Below are 12,290 nucleotides of genomic sequence, written 5' to 3'. Positions count from 1 at the left end.
CAGTTCCTGTATCAACGACAATTGGGGAAAGGCTAGATTTGAAAACAGCCACTTTTCTTTCATCAGATTTCCTCTACGTTCCCCTAGTCTTTGTGTATATGTGTGTTTCCTTTTGACAGTTTAGAACATCAAGGTCAGAATGTCAGGAATGAAGCAGATAACAAAAAGAACATCCAGTAGAGCCTCAAAAGAAAATGCTTGTTCAATATTTGCAACTGACTAAAAGGGAAAAATATTGAAGTACATTGACTATCATAGATCTATCAAAGCATTCAAGCCACTAAGTAGATTAGAAGGTTTGCTGCTGCTTATGAAACTGAGACATCTCACAAAAAACATTAAGCTATTCTTTGCACTGTCTCATAACAGCTTGTCATTCTACAACTAATGTGGAAATATGGCATTGCAAGGTTTATGAAATATATATATTTTTATTGATTCTATGCTTTCAAGTTCAAGCTTACATTTTCCATTCAGGAATAAATAATTTACAGAATTAATTTTTCATTATAACTTTCTCACAGCTGCTGAATTAGGGATGTTCTGAAACTAAACATGAATGTAAATTGAACATATTTCTGTGTAGGAATTCTAGGGAGTAGTGAATCATAGAGTTGAGCTGTTATAGAACTGCCAAATATATCTGTGTAGTCAGTTTCAATATATCTGGACCTGAATTGTGTAGATGACCTTTAAAAGCACAACTCAAACAGGCTTATTTATTCTGTTAATAAATGAATCACAGTAATACATAAGACTCCCAAATGAAAACTTGTTAGCAGGGTTAGCTGCTGAACATTTATTTCAAGTAAACACCTCTCAGACAAATTAGCCTGAACCAGAAGACCAAAGCTTGAAATAAATTAGTTCAAGCCTAACAGTAATAAGGCTAAGAATCTTAATAAAAATAGAAGACCCTTTGGTACTGTTCATATTATGGCTACTAACATTCAATGAAGTCTGATATGTTACCACTGAGACACAAACTAGAAGGTGCTTTATATGTCAGGGTGAATGATACTTCAACATTTAACTAGATTTATTAGTGCTCATTAGGTACCAGACATTGTTCTAGGTGCTAGGGATTTATCAGAAAACAGACAAAAGTCCATGCTCTTGTGGATTTACATTCTAGTGAGAGAAGAAAGGCTATAAACAAACAAACAAAAAAACATAATATGTAATATGTTAGAAGGTAGCAAATGACATGAAAAACAAACAAACAAACCCAGCAGGTTAAGAGAGATCAGGAGTGATTCTAATTTTAAATGAGGAAGTCAAGGTGGGCTTTATTGGGAAGACGACAGTTGAGCTAAGTAAGATTTGAAGGAGGGGAAACAGAGAGTGAACTATGAATATATCTGGTTCAAAAGCCCTGAAGCAGAACCATGCCTAGATATGAGGACAGGAAGGTCTGAAACAGAATGTATCTGGGACAGAAAAAGTAAGTTAGAAAAATAGTAGTAGAAGGGGTTTAGATAGGTAATAGGGTAACTGGCTGACTTAGGCCATTGTCAGTCATCAGAAGGACTTAAGCTTTAATTCTGACTTCTATTTTAATAAGATTACCCCGGCTGCTATGTTGAAAAAGGACTGTAAGGGGCAAGGCATAAATAGGAAGATCTGTTAGGAGGTGATAGCAATAATCCAGGTGATTGGTGATGGTGGTTCAGACTAGGGAGGTGGTGAGGATATGGATATATTTTGAAGGTTCAGGCCACAAGATATCCTAATGGATGAGGTGAGGCATATAAGAAACAAGAAAGGTATTTATATTTAACAACATGAAAGTGTGAGTTATTACCTGCGATGGGGAAGACTAGGGGTGGTATAGGTTTGCAGAGGGAAATTAGTTCAGCTTTAGAAGTGTGAAATTTAAGATGTCTTTTAGTGGAAATATTAAATAGGAAGCTCCTTATACCAGCTGGAGTCCAGGGGAAAGGCTAAAGCTGAAGATACAAATTTGGGATTTGTCAGCATATGGATTATATCTAAAGCCATGAATTGATGAGATCACCAAGGGAGTGAATATAGCCAGAGAAGAAAAGAGGTCTAAGGACTGTATTGGGGGTTCTCCTGCAAGGTTGGGTATTGAAGAAAAAAAAAGTGGCCAGTGAGGTATAGGAAAACCATGGTATGGGGTAAGAAGTATTTCCAAGAGGAGAAAGGGGTCAACTGTGACAAATGGTTAAGTAAAATTGGTATTGAAAATTGCTGGATTTAACAATGACCATGACAAGAGCAATTTCTTTGGCATGGTGGAAATGAAAAAGGCAGACTCCTTATAGTAAATGTAAGAAAGAATTAGAGAAGAGGTATCAGAAACAGAAATTATAGACAATCCTTTTGAGTTTTACTATAAAAGAGAGTAGAAGAATGGATGGTTAGCTAGAATGCAAAGAGGGAACAAAAGATTTTAAGATGGGAGAAATAATGACATATTTATTTCCTAATGGGAATGATCCAGTACAGACTAGAAAACTGATGTTGTAAGAGAGACAGGAGAAAATTGTTGGAACTATGTTCTTGAGTAAACAAGAAGAGATAAGATCTAGTGTCCATCTGCAGTGTTGACCTTATTTAAGAGCATGCACAGTTAATCTACCAAGACTGGGAGGAAAACAAAATCTGTGGGTAGAGATGATGATTGATGGGTAGATGTGCTCATGAGCCTCAGTGGAAAGTTCACTTTTGGATGCTTTGATTTTTCTCATTTAAATAGTAAGGAAGACCTTCAGCTGAAAGTAGGGATGAGGAAAAGGTGCTAGAGAATTAAGGAAAGGAGAAGGTATGAAACAGTTATGCAGGAGAGTGGGAGAAGGAATGGACTGGGCAGATACTGTACAGCTGCCAGATGACATTAAAGGAACATTTGAGTAACGATAGCATGTTAAACATATTGAGTGCTTGTTTTAGGCACTGCTTTAGAAGGCTTACATATATTGATCTATGAACTAGCACAATTATTATTCTTAGTTTAAGATAAGAAAACCGAGAGGGGTGCCTGGGTGGTTCACTTGGTTAAGCATCCAACTTCGGCTCAGGTCATGATCTCTCAGTCCATGAGTTCGAGCCCCACATAGGGCTCTGTGCTGACAGCTTGGAGCCTGAAGGCTGCTTCAGATCCTGTGTCTCCCTCTTTCTCTGCCCCTCCCCTTCTCTCTCTGTCCCTCCCCCACTCACACTGTCTCTTTCTCTCAAAAATGAATACATGTTAAAAGACATTTAAAAAAGAGATTGGTAAGGAAAATTTAAAAAAAGAAAAAAAATAAGAAAACCAAGAAGCTGTCACTTATCTGTGTTCACATAGCTAAGTTAATGGTGGAGGCATGATAGGAAGCCAGGCTGTTTGACTCCAGACACTAGGCTATTTTTCTTCACAATCAAATATTTGTTGATTGAAAAGATGAAGGATAAATTAAAGGAAGGAAGGATGAACTATCAACGCTATCTCCACAGTCTGTGGCTTTTTGCTAACTCATTTTTATACTTATGTAACCTAAATGACGTTTTCCAGATCTTATAACTGGATCTTTGTGCAGAGAAGGAACTGTAGTAGTAGGGATGTGGCCCAGACATCTGATAGATTTAGGTTTGAATTTCAGCTCTTTTTTTACTAGCTATATCACTTTGGCCAACTAAATCACTCTGAGCCCTAGCTCCCTCATCTTTAAAATGAGAATAACGTATACTTTATAGCATTTATGGAGAAGATTAATAGAATCATGTATGCAAAGTATCTGGTATAGTACTTGGTACAATGCAGGTTTTCAGTAAGATTAGTTTGCTTTTCCCTCTCTGTTCTGGTCAGTTGCCCAGAACTTCAGTATCCTCCCAGAATGGACCCTTCTTTGCACTTGCCAGTTTCACTACCAGAACTAGAGTCTCTGCTCTCATTCCAGCTAAATCTCCTTGTGGTATTACAGGTAGAAAGGGAAGGCTATCCTGCACTCTTACTTGTTGGGAGCCTCGGCAGTTTACTCTTGGATGTCTCTCCTACTCCTTTACAATCAGCCAGCTAGAAACATGAGGGCCTTCCAAGAAGGGTCCTCTGGCAACCTAACCTTCCTGCCCCCACCAGCAGCTGAGTCAATTCCTTGAGTGCCCAAATCCACAGGTGTGGCTGGAGTCAGGTCTTGATTAATCTGACCTGCCCTGTCCTGGCTTTAACAAACTGTCCAACAGGGGCAGCAAAAGAGTGCCCCTAATTTTAATAATATCAGATATACAAGTCAAAATTTACAAAATAGTTACTGTAGGGAATAATGAATCCGTATTATAAGTGTGCTCCAAAGGATTTTTTCTGGAGCACTATTTTTCTTCCCAGCAATACATATTTTACTAAGGAAGACATAAATAGTTTTGCATCCTAACCTTTAAGCTCTAGACAAGTGGTGGCTTTTTCTTTTTCAATTTTTACAATTGTGAACACCAGCGCATAATAATTTGCTGAGTTTCAGTTAGGTTGAAAACAATGGATTCCAAAAGAGCAAACACACAGGCTTCTATATGTTACAGTTACAGCTACTAATGAAAAAGTGAGTATTTTTTCATAATTTGGATATACCTGAGGTCACTGTGACCTTATGTTGTCAATAATAAAAGAATTGAGCCTAAATTTAAAAAATTGTGAAAAATTAACTCCAGGCAAGTAAGTCAAACGCAAAAAACAACTGAAAAACAAACAAACAAACAAACAAACTTACTTTCTCCCAACCACTTCCTGGCTCCTTCAAATCTTGCCATTTAATGATCAGAAAAGGCGGGGCCAAAGTTAGCAAGGTCTGCGGCTGCGCAGAAGCGCAGCGAGTAAGTCCTGCGGCTGGGGCGGCCACGAAGACGTCTGTGCTTCTCTGCTCTGCGGCCATACTTCCGCTACTTTTGGAACGTTCTGGAAGTTGGGGAGGTGACGTGGCACCACGGACTTGCTGGTCGGGTAGGTGTGTTTATAGCCACTGCGGACCACGCTCTTCACGTTTTTTTTCATTCTCCTGCCAGGGTGTTTTTTTTCCTCAGACTTGCCAGGTCCAATCTTTACCTCAGAGATTTGGAGACGTGAGAGAGAATCCTCCCCACCATCCTTTCTTTTTGAGAGTCATATGGAACGGGGTTTCCTGAGGTTTTTTCCTATAGGGTTATAGAACCTTCCTTTTCGGAACCCTTGTAGTCAAGTCTGCGGATTTATATTTACTTCAGGTATTGTTTGTATCCTGGTAGGAAGACTCTTAAGAATGGAAGCCGCCGTGAAGATAGTTGTGGTCCAACCTCTCACTTGTCAGTTAACGAGACTGAGCGGGAACGAGATTTACAGGAGATTTTTGTGCAGTGTTAAGTTGATTTGAATTTGAAAACTTGGGGAAAACAAACGAAATCCTAATAGCCCAGAATCCTAGGGACTTGGAACGGGTAGTGCCTTAAGAGCGTGTGAGCTTTTTATTTTCAGACGAGGAAGCAGGCCAAGTGGAGGTGAAGGGATTTGCCCGGAGTTGCGGAGCTCTGGAGTGGATGAGCCCCTGCGTGGCTGCTCGTCCAGGGGCGTTTCCCCAGAGATACTGAAGGAGCCTTACTGCCGCAGCCCTAGTTGTCTGCCTCATTTCTATTCGTTAATTGTACCCTCGTGGGGATCTGCGGACCCCAGTTCCTTTCTCACTTATTAGAAGTGCACAAAATTAACAAACCTCTCATAGCTTTACTTAAATTGTTTATAAAACCTACAATAACGGTGTGAAGAATTAAATGGCTATATATTATGTGTGTATTATCAGGAGGATGATCATTAGCTACACAGTGAATTGTATGGGAGGGGTAATAGAAGTTGCAGTCCTTCCTTTAACCAGCTAACCATTTACTCATCCAAAAACAAGTATTTTTTGAGTGTCTACTTCTGCCAGGTGCTGGAGATAAAGTACTATTCGTACAATAAATGAGGAAATTATAGAACATTTGGCTTCAACCCAGCAGGAAGACCTTTCTAATTATTAGAGTCATTCAAAAGTAGAATGAAACTGCCTTAGGAGATAACTAACTCACCGTAAACTGAAAGTGACTTTCATCTGGATTAGTTGGTTTCTAAATTTTGCTTTGAACTAATTTTATATTAAGTAACATGAAAAAGTAGATAATATGTTTATAAATAATTTTGTTGGACAAAATGTGATAGGTGCTCAACCGAGATATTCTAAGGTGGATTCTGAGGAAGGAGAGGTCTCATTTAAGTTTGATGGGCCCAGGGATAGTTTCTTGCAGGAGACAGCATTTCTAATGGGCTTTGAAAGAGAAGTAGGTTTTTTGTTTGTTTGTTTGTTTGTTTGTTTTAATAGACTTCATTTTTTTACAATAGTTTTAGATTTACAGAGAAATTGAGGCTAAAGCCACAGTATTCCCACATACTGTTTTAGTTTCCCCTATTACTAACGTTTTATATTAGTATGGTACATTTGTCACAATTAATGAACCAATATTATTACATTATTATTAACTAAAGTTTATTCTGATTTCTGTAGTTTTAACTTAATGTCCTTTTTTTTCTGTTCTAGGATTCCTGTCACTATACCAAATCACATTTAATTTTAATGTTTTCTTAGGTTCCTCTTGGAGGTGACAGTTTCTCAGACTTTCTTTGTTTTTGATAACCTTGTTGACTTTGAGGAGTGCTGGTCAGGTGTTTTGTAGGTTGCTCAATTATTGGAATTTGGTGTGTTTCTCACTTTAGGACTAAGATTATAGATTATTGAGAAGAAGGTTACATTGTATCATTGGTACATACTATCAGTGTGATTTTATAACTATTGGTGTAGACTTTGACCACCTGGCTGAGGTAGTACCTGTCATGTTTTTCCAATGTCTTCTACCTGTCATGTTTCTCCAATGTGTCTTGAAGACATTGTCAGGAGATTTGTCGCCTCTCCCCCATTTATTAATTTTTTAATTCATTTTTATCAGTATGGATGTGTGACTTTTTGTTTTATAGTTTGAAATATGATAAATGTTATGACTTTTATTAATATAATTTAATATTATTTTATTATAATTTTACTTATTTTGCTACCCAGATTGTTCCAGCTTTAGCCATAGGAATCTTTTTCAGGTGATTCCTCTCCTCTTTTTGACATACTTCTCTCAGTGTTAGTTTTTTCTTTGTTTTTTTAAATTTATTTCTGAGAGAGAGAAAAAGTGCGCATGCACATGAGATAGGGAGGGGGACAAAGGAAGAGAGAGAGAGTGAGAGGGAAAGAATCTTAAGCAGGCTCCGTACTCATTATGGAGCCCAATGTAGGGCTCAATCCTGTGACCGTGGGATAATGACCTGAGCCAAAATCAAAAGTCAGACACTCAACTGACTGAACCACCCAGGTGACCCACTTTGTTTTTGTTTTTAATCACTTCCTTCCTTTCTGGCACTACAAAATACCCTAGGCTCAGTTTGTATATTTCTTGTCCCACTTCTTTTCACCATTTCTCCCAGGGATCTCCAGTTCTTTTTATTAGAGAAAAGTATTAGAAACCAAAGTCTGAGGCACCTGGGTGACTCAGTCAGTTAGGCACCCGACTTTGACTTAGGTCATGATCTCACAGTTCATGAGTTTGAGCCCTACATCAGGCTCTGTGCTCACAGCTGGGAGCCTGGAGCCTGCTTTGGATTCTATGTCTCCCTCACTCTGCCCCACCCCTGCTCAAGTTCTAGCTGTCTCCCTTAAAAATAAATAAACATTAAAAAAAAAAAATCTGGCTGCTAGGTGTGATTGTTTCTGAGAAGGTATCATTTATTTTAGGCCCCTCTCAGATAACAAAGCAAAGAGATATATACACGTGTATGTACTAGTCTATCTATGTCCACCTATCTGTAGGTCTTTTTATATATGTTCAGTTGTATCTCTATTAAGCTAATAGTGATTTCATAAGAATGTTGCCAACACTAATCCATTACCACATGGATCATTCTAGCCTTGAAAGATTAAAAAAGAAATTTAAGCAAAAGTATGAGGAATGAACTTTTAAAATGCTGTTATGAACATTCTTGTACAAATCTTTTAATACATGTTGCATGCATTTCTTTTCAGGATAAACTTACAAATGCAATTGCTAGGTGTGTATCTTCCCACTTTAGTAGGTAATGCCTATCAAGAACTCTGAAAAGTCTGAAATTTTATCCTACTTGTAAGCTAACAAGTTGACCTGGTATTGTTTAATTGATGCTGGCAGAATATACATACATGATGCCTGGACGAGGAACAGGCTTTAAAAATCATGGCAAAAGTAGTAGCCAAAGATTTAGGTTCCTCATGGTTTTCCTTGGCTCCCAAATCCCAAAGTGGGTAGATGTGTTGGAAAAACAGAAGTGGACCTAGATGGACACATGCAATTGGTTACATTAACAAAGAGAACACTTATTAATAAGCGGTGACAAGCTTGCTTACTGCATTTCTCAGTGTTGCTCATTGCAAATGAAAAATGACCTGGATAGAGTCAGGGCCTTCTGTTGTTGGCATTTCAGAAAAAAACCTTCAGGGACACTGGGGGCCCATTGAAGACTACCCCAGCAATCTCTAATTGTTGATAAAGTACAGCATTCATGATAAAAACCCTCAGCAAAGTAGGTTTAGAGGGAACATAACTCAACATAATAAAGGCCATATATGAAAAACTTATAGCTAACATCATTCTCAATGGGGAAAAACTGAGAGCTTTTCTCCTAAGGCCAGGAACAAGAAGAAAAAATGTCTACTCTCACCACTTATATACAACATGGTACTGGACGTTCTAGCCACAGCAAGCAGACAAGAAAAAGAAAAGACATGTAAGTTGGTAAGGAAGAAATAAAACTTTCACATTTGCAGAAGACATGATACTCTTTATAAAATCTTTATGAAAGATTCCGTCAAAACCTGCTAGAATTGATAACCAAATTCAGTAAAATCACAGGATACAAAATCCGTATACAGAAATCTTGCATTTCTATACACCAATAATGAAGTAGTAGAAAAAGAAATTAAGAAAACAATCCCATTTACAATTTCACTAAAATAATAAGATACCTAGAAATAAACCTAACCGAGGAAATGAAAGATGTATACTCTGAAAACTATAAAACACTGATGAAAGAAATTGAAGACAACACAAAGAAATGGAAAGACATTCCATGCTCATGGATTGGAAGAACAAATATTGTTAACTCTTTTTAATTTTTTTTAATATGAAATTTATTGTCAAACTGGTTTCCATACAACACCCAGTGCTCCTCCCAACAGGTGCCCTCCACAGTGCCCATCACCCACTCTCCCCTTTCTCCCACTCATCAACCCTCAGTTTATTCTCAGTTTTTAAGAGTCTCTTATGGTTTGGCTCTCTCCCTCTCTAGCTTTTTTTTTTTCTCCTTCCCCTCCCCCATGGTCTTCTTTTAAGTTTCTCAGGATCCACATAAGAGTGGAAATATATGGTATCTGTCTTTCTCTATATGACTTATTTCACTTAGCATAACACTCTGCAATTCCATCCACGTTGCTACAAAAGGCCATATTTCATTCTTTCTCATTGCCACGTAGTATTCCTTTGTGTATATAAACCACAATTTCTTTATCCACTCATCAGTTGATGGACATTTAGGCTCTTTCCATAATTTGGCTATTGTTGAAAGTGCTGCTGTAAACATTGGGGTACGAGTGCCCCTGTGCACCAGCACTCCGTGTCCCTTGGGTAAATTCCTAGTACTGCAATTGCTGGGTTGTAGGGTAGTTCTATTTTTAATTTTTTGAGGAACCTCCACACTGTTTTCCAGAGCAGCTGCACCAGTTTGCATTCCCACCAGCAATGCAAGAGAGAACCTATTTCTCCACATGCTCGCCAGCATCTGTTGTTGCCTGAGTTGTTAATGTTAGCCATTCTGGCAGGTGTAAAGTGGTATCTCATTGTGGTTTTGATTTGTATTTCCCTGATGATGAGTGATGTTGAGCATTTTTTCATGTGCCTGTTGGCCATCTGGATGTCTTCTTTGGAGAAGTGTCTATTCATGTCTTTTGCCTATTTCTTTACTGGATTCTTTGTTTTTTGGGTGTTGTGTTTGATAATTTCTTCATAGATTTTGGATACTACCCCTTTATCTGATATGCCATTTGCAAATATCTTCTCCCATTCTGTCGGTTGCCTTTTAGTTTTGCTGATTGTTTCTTTCGCTGTGCAGAAGATTTTTATTTTGATGAGGTCCCAGTAGTTCATGTTTGCTTTTGTTTCCCTTGCCTCCAGAGGTTTTTGTTTCCCTTGCCTCCAGGTGAAAGAGGTTTTTGCCTGCTTTCTCCAGGATTTTGATGGCTTCCTGTCTTGTCTTTTATCCATTTTGAGTTTATTTTTGTGTATGGTGTAAGAAAGTGGTCCAGGTTCATTGTTCTGCATGTCATTTTTCCCATCACCACTTGCTGAAGAGACTGTCTTTATTCCATTAGATATTCTTTCCTGCTTTGTCAAAGATTAGTTGGCCATACGTTTGTGGGTCCATATCTGCATTCTCTATTCTGTTCCATTGATCTGAGTGTCTGTTCTTGTGCTAGTACCATACTGTCTTGATGATTACAGCTTTGCAGTATAGCTTGAAGTCTGGGATTGTGGTGCCTCCTGCTTTGGTTTTCTTTGTCAAGATTGCTTTGGCTATTATGGGTCTTTTCTGGTTCCACACAAATTTTAGGATTATTTGTTCTAGCTCTGTAAAGAATGCTGGTGTTATTTTGATAGGGATTGCATTGAATATGTAGATTGCTTTGGGTAGTATCGACATTTTAACAATATTTGTTCTTCCTATCCAGGAGCATGGAATCTTTTTCCATTTTTTTGTGTCTTCTTCAATGTCTTTCATAAGCTTTCTATAGTTTTCAGTGTATAGGTTTTTCACCTCTTTGGTTACATTTATTCCTAGGTATTTTATGGTTTTTGGTGCAACTGTAAATGGGATTGATTCCTTGATTTCTCTTTCTTTCGCTTCATTGTTGGTGTATAAGAATGCAACTGATTTCTGTGCATTGATTTTATATCCTGCCACTTTGCTGAATTCATGAACCAATTCTAGCAGTTTTTTTGGTGGAATATTTTGGGTTTTCCGTATAGACTATCATGTCATCTGCGAAGAGTGAAAGTATGAACTCCTCCTGGCCAGTTCGGATGCCTTTTATTTCTTTGTGTTGTCTGATTGCAGAGGCTAAGACTTCCAATACTATGTTGAATAACAGTGGTGAGAGTGGACATCCCTGTCTTGTTCCTGACTTTAGGGGGAAAGTTCTGTTTTTCTCCATTGAGGATGATATTAGCATTGGGTCGTTCATATATGGCTTTTATGATCTCGAGGTGTGCTCCTTCTTTCCTATTCTTGATGTTTTTTATCAAGAAAGGATGCTGTATTTTGTCAAATGCTTTCTCTGCATCTGTTGAGAGGATCATATGGTTCTTGTCCTTTCTTTTATTGATGTGATGAATCGCGGTAATTGTTTTGCGAATATTGAACCAGCCCTGCATCCCAGGTATAAATCCCACTTGGTCGTGGTGAATAATTTTTTTAATGTATTGTTGGATCCAGTTGGCTACTATCTTGTTGAGGATTTTTGCCTCCGTATTCATCAGGGAAATTGGTCTATAGTTCTCCTTTTTAGTGCGGTCTCTGTCTGGTTTTGGAATCAGGGTAATGCTGGTTTCATAGAAAGAGTTTGGAAGTTTTCCTTCCATTTCTATTTTTTGGAACAGCTTCAAGAGAATAGGTGTTAACTCTTCCTTAAATGTTTGGTAGAATTCCTCTGGAAAGCCATATGGCCCTGGACTCTTGTTTTTTGGGAGATTTTTGATTACCAATTCGAATTCCTTACTGGTTTTAGGTCTGTTCACATTTTCTATTTTTTCCTGTTTAGTTTTGGTAGTGTATATGTTTCTAGGAATTTGTCCATTTTTTCCAGATTGCCCATTTTATTGGCATATAATTACTCATAATATTCTCTTACTGTTTTTATTTCTGCTGTGTGGGTTGTGATCGCTCCTTTTTCATTCTTGATTTTATGTATTCTGGTCCTTTCCTCTTTGATCAAACTGGCTAGTGGTTTATCAATTTTGTTCATTCTTTCAAAGAACCAGATTCTGGTTTCATTGATCTGTTCTGGTTTTTTTTGGTTTCGATAACATTAATTTCTGCTCTAATCTTTATTATTTCCTGTCTTCTGCTGGTTTTGGGTTTTATTTGCTATTCTTTTTTCAGCTCCTTAAGGCATAAGGTTAGGTTGTATATCTGAGATCTTTCTCCCTTCTTTAGGAAGGCCTGGATT

General features: G+C 38.0%; 1 protein-coding gene across 1 annotated transcript in view; it reads left to right on the top strand.

Moving 5' to 3' along the window:
* The first annotated feature begins 4,729 nt into the window (after positions 1-4,729).
* Positions 4,730-12,290, top strand: part of CUNH1orf146 (chromosome unknown C1orf146 homolog) — a 58,505-nt gene continuing 50,944 nt past the window's right edge. Inside the window, exon 1 of the mRNA XM_053892548.1 lies at positions 4,730-4,936. The gene's annotated coding sequence lies outside the window, so the exon portion shown is untranslated. The remainder of the gene's footprint in view (positions 4,937-12,290) is intronic.

The sequence above is a fragment of the Panthera pardus genome, unplaced genomic scaffold (assembly GCF_024362965.1).
Source record: "Panthera pardus isolate Hobbes unplaced genomic scaffold, ASM2436296v1 HiC_scaffold_11, whole genome shotgun sequence".
Classification (NCBI taxonomy): Eukaryota; Metazoa; Chordata; class Mammalia; order Carnivora; family Felidae; genus Panthera; species Panthera pardus.
This window is presented reverse-complemented; position numbering and strand designations above follow the sequence as displayed.